Source organism: Canis lupus, chromosome 8 (genome assembly GCF_048164855.1).
Source record: "Canis lupus baileyi chromosome 8, mCanLup2.hap1, whole genome shotgun sequence".
Classification (NCBI taxonomy): domain Eukaryota; kingdom Metazoa; phylum Chordata; class Mammalia; order Carnivora; family Canidae; genus Canis; species Canis lupus.
This window is the reverse complement of record NC_132845.1, coordinates 48,142,632-48,146,914: the sequence shown is the minus strand read 5'-3', so window position 1 is coordinate 48,146,914 and position 4,283 is coordinate 48,142,632. Positions and strand designations below refer to the sequence as shown.

The 4,283-nt window shown below is 41.7% G+C and overlaps 1 long non-coding RNA gene across 2 annotated transcripts; it reads right to left on the bottom strand.

Moving 5' to 3' along the window:
• Positions 1-266: 266 nt before the first annotated feature.
• Positions 267-3,264, bottom strand: LOC140637626 (uncharacterized). Of its 2 annotated transcripts, XR_012034694.1 has the most exons (3): positions 3,171-3,264; positions 2,266-2,353; positions 267-2,178 (listed from the first exon to the last, which is right to left on the bottom strand). It is a non-coding gene; the product is annotated as an uncharacterized lncRNA (long non-coding RNA). The 2 variants fall into 2 exon arrangements; XR_012034693.1 differs by lacking the exon at positions 3,171-3,264 and having other exon boundaries at positions 2,266-3,164.
• Positions 3,265-4,283: the final 1,019 nt, after the last annotated feature.

Below are 4,283 nucleotides of genomic sequence, written 5' to 3'. Positions count from 1 at the left end.
CTTTCTCTTGCTTAAACCATTTATTTTTAAAAAGATTTTATTTATTTGTTTATTCATGAGACATACACAGAGAGAGGCAGAGACATAGGCAGAGGGAGAAGCAGGCTCCCTGCAGGGAGCCCGAAGCAGGACTCGATCCCAGGGCCCCAGGATCACAACCTGAACCAAAGGCAGATGCTCAAACACTGAGCCACCCAGGTGCCCCATGGCTTAAACCATTTTGATTTGATGTGTGTCCCTTATAGGCAAGATTTCCAAAAGCACTCTGAATTAGGTAAATTTTTATTTGGCCTGTATTTCAGATGAGGAAATAAGGCTCAGAGCAGTTGAGTGACCCCTTCGAAGTCCCACAGTTGAAGTATTGATAGAATAAAATTTTAAGCCCAAATTTGCAGACTCCTACCGTGGGGCTTTTCCACTTTACCTCTACTGTAAATTGCAGAAATATACACACTCTGGTGGGATGAACTGGTGACTCTATTACTATTATTCAGGTGTGCTTTGTATTCTACATTGCCTCAGAGACTCCTTCTTGTTCATTCAGTTGACTGACTCTCAGCCAGACCATAATCCCTTAATGATCAGGTGTATGAGGTAGGAAGCTTTCACCTGCAAGTAACAGGAAAATCTGACTTCAAAGAGCTTAAACAAACTAAGGAGGTATATGATCTCCTGTAAAGAAAAGTTTGCATCAAGACATGAGCTAGAACTGCGGGCTTCCCATCTTTTCTCTCTGCCGACCTCCCCTTGTGACTTTTATCCTCAGGTGGCTCGCCTTATGGTTATAGGATGGTTGCTGCAGTTCCAGGCCTTGCGTCTGCACACAGAAACAGTCAAATGTGGGGAGAGCAAGGATCCCTGTCCTGTATCTCTTGAAGACAGGAGATGAAAACTCCACCAAGTCCTCCCCTGTGGGTCTGTGTGGTCTGGCCCCAGCTCCTGGGAGGTAACCTCTAAGCCCTTAGAGTGTCCTGCCAGATAAGACTGTCTTTGTTTATCTGATGGCCTTGGGCTATGCCCAGAGAGGCATGTTAACAATGTGAATACTACTCAGTCATTAAAAAAAGAAAAAGAAAGAAAGAAAGAAAGAAGAAGAAAGAAGAAAGAAAGAAAAAAGAAAGAAAGAAAGAAAGAAAGAAAAAAGAAAGAAAGAAAGAAAGAAAGAAAGAAAGAAAGAAAGAAAGAAAGAAAGAAAGAAGAAAGAAAAATCTTGCCGTTAGTAACATTGTGGATGGAACTAGAGGATATACTAAGTGAAATAAGTTAATCAGAGACAGAATTATCATATGATCTCAGTCTTGTGGAATTTAATAAAACAGAGGAGCATAGAGAAGGGAGGGAAAAATAAAACAAGATGAGATCAGTGAAGGAGACAAACTATCAGAGACTCTTAATCATAGGAAAGAAACTGAAGGGAGGGGTTGGGGGCATCGAGTAACTGGGTGATGGGCATTAAGGAGGGCATGGGATGGAATGAGCGCTGGGTATTATATTCAACTCATGAATCACTGACCTCTACCTCTGAAATTAATACTACATTAAAGGTTCATTAATTGAATTTAAATTAAAATAAATAAATAAAATAAAAAAAACCCCAATGTGATTTATGGTAGGCGGCCTTGGGCTTTGCTGTGTGGCTGCACCTCTGGAGGGGCTGAAGACTCATGTCAGTCATGGGGTTGGTCAGTTATGTCTATATGACTGAGCCCCAATAAAATCTCTTGGATACCAAGATTCAAGTGAGCCTCCCCTAGCTGGCATCACTCCATGCTTGTCATCACATGTGGTTGCTGGGAGAGGTGAGCATCATGTGCATGAGTCCACTGGAGGAGGACAGCTGGAAACTCCAAGCTCAGTATCTCTTGAACTTCTTCCCTTGGCTGATTCAATCCATGTTCTTTCTCTGTAATAAACCATAAAATGGCTGGTATAATTAAAGCGAATTATTGAAACTGAGGGTGGTCTTGAGACCCCCAAACTTGTAGTCAGTGTCGGAAGTGAGAATGGTCAGCAAGACAGTGTCCTTCTCCTTAGGTTTTATTAACCAGAGCTGAGTTGTATGCTTTCTTCTCTGTCAATCACAGGCAAGTGGAGCTGCCTTGAGTGGCTTGAATTGAAAAAGATGTAGCCCCTGGAACCATGGCCTATGATTCTTGAGACTTCTCTGAGGAGACTTCCCTGAGGAACAAAAAAGGAGGGTAATCATTGTTTATTGTTTACTGTTGGGAAGCAGTTAACAGTGTCTACAACAAGTTGGTTTTTTACCACTTCTTTCATCCTGGGTGGAAGCAATACAGCACCTCAAAGGGACCTTCCAACTTTGCTCTTTGCATCCGTCTGTGATTTCTGTGGCCTGAAGAACAGGATAATCTTCATTCCAGAGTGCAACACTGATAAACTTGTCAACACTCAAATCAAGCTGGGATCCAGAAGCTTTTAGAGAAGCAGCTTGACCTCAAATTTTCCCATGATTGGTATTTGTGCCAAATAAGAACAAAAAACATCAATGTAGAGACCTGAGAGAGGTCTTCCTTAAGACCTCTTTTCATCACCGAGCACCTTCAGTTGGTTTTGGCCTGGTGTCCCAACCCCTGCTTTGGGCCTACAAATTGTGTCTAGAGATAGGAGTGCCTAATAAAAACAATAAGTTCTTATAATAATGATATTAATTTATGGAGTGATATTATATATTAGACACTGTGCAGAGGCTATGTATCCATTACGTCATTTAATCAATCTCCTCTTAAAGATTTACTTATTTGAGAGAGAGAGAGAGTATGAGCAGAGGAGCAGAGGGAGAGGGAGAAGCAGACTCCCTGCTGAGTAGGGAGCCTAACTTGGGGCTTAATCCCAGGACTCTGAGATCATGACCTGAACCAAAGGCAGATGCTTAACTGACTGAGCCATCCAGGCAATCCTATTCTCATTTTTTTTTAATTTTATTCATTTATTTCAGAGAGAGAGAGAGAGAGAGAACAAACTGAGGGAGAGGGAGAAGCAGACTCTCCAGTGAGCAGGGAACTCAGCATGGGGCTTGATCCCAGGATCCTGGGATCATGAACTGAGCTGAAGGCAGATGCCCAACTGACTGAGCCACCCAGGCACCCCCCCATTCTCATTTTAAATGTCATTTAAAACAATAGCATCAGGTGGGTTTTGATCATAATTACTTTTTTGTAGATTTTTTTGTAGATAGGAAAATGAGGCTCAGAGAGGTAAAATAACTTGCCCTTAGTCAGTGCTATAGTTGGGTCTGGATGCTTATCAGTCAGGTTCTAGAGCTACTGAGCAACACTGATGCATTGTGAGGTCATACTGGCAGGGAGAAGGATTTTGTCATAGGAGCAGTAGGATGCCACTAAGGGGTTTTGAGTACAAAATAACTTTCTCATTTTGAAAAATGCATTTGGGTAAGAGTAGAGTGTTCCAAACTGCTCTGAGTAGTCTCACTCAGCCTACCACTGGAGAACTGCTTCAACTGAAGAAGCATTTCTCTGACCTGTTGTGTATCTTGGATTTCATGTTATATTTCATTTGAGTGGAACATTTCATGGTCCTTAAAGAAAATTAGAAATCCATTAATCTAGATGAGGGTAGATAAACTATGGCTTGTGGACTCAATCTGGGAAGTTACCTGCTTTTTTAAATAAAGTTCTATTGGAACATGCCCATATCCATTCATGGACATATTGCATGTATTTGCTTCTGTTGTAAATGGCAAAGCCTAAAATATTTACCATCTGTTCCTTTCCAGAAAACATTTGTGGACTTCTGATCTAGATCAGAGTTTCTCAACTTGGTCACTTGACATTTTGGGTCAGATTATTCTTTTGGGGGGATTCTGATCTGTGCACTGTAGGGTGTTGAACAGTATCCCTGGTCTCCACCCGCTAGATCCCAGAAGCACTGCCCACAGTTGTCAACCAGCACCTCCAGTTCCAAACCACTGATCTAGATGATATTGTGTTCTTTCCACATCTGACATTCTAGACATTTATGGCTTCTTATGCTCATTTTAATGAAAGTGGTCAATAGATTCATGAATTTTTAGAGAGAACCTTTTTGTGTGCCATTGTGGCCGTATTGTTTTCTGGATAGATCTTTTTGGTTATTCAAACTACTCCAAATGGATCATTTCATCAATATATCTTAAGAATATCTCTTTAGCAGATCATGCTTTTGGCCTCATTTTAGGTGACAGATGGTGGCCTGGAGCATGGGAAGGAGGAAGGGGCTTGGTGTTCAGGTTCCTACTTGGCCATTTTGCAGTGAGGCATTGACTG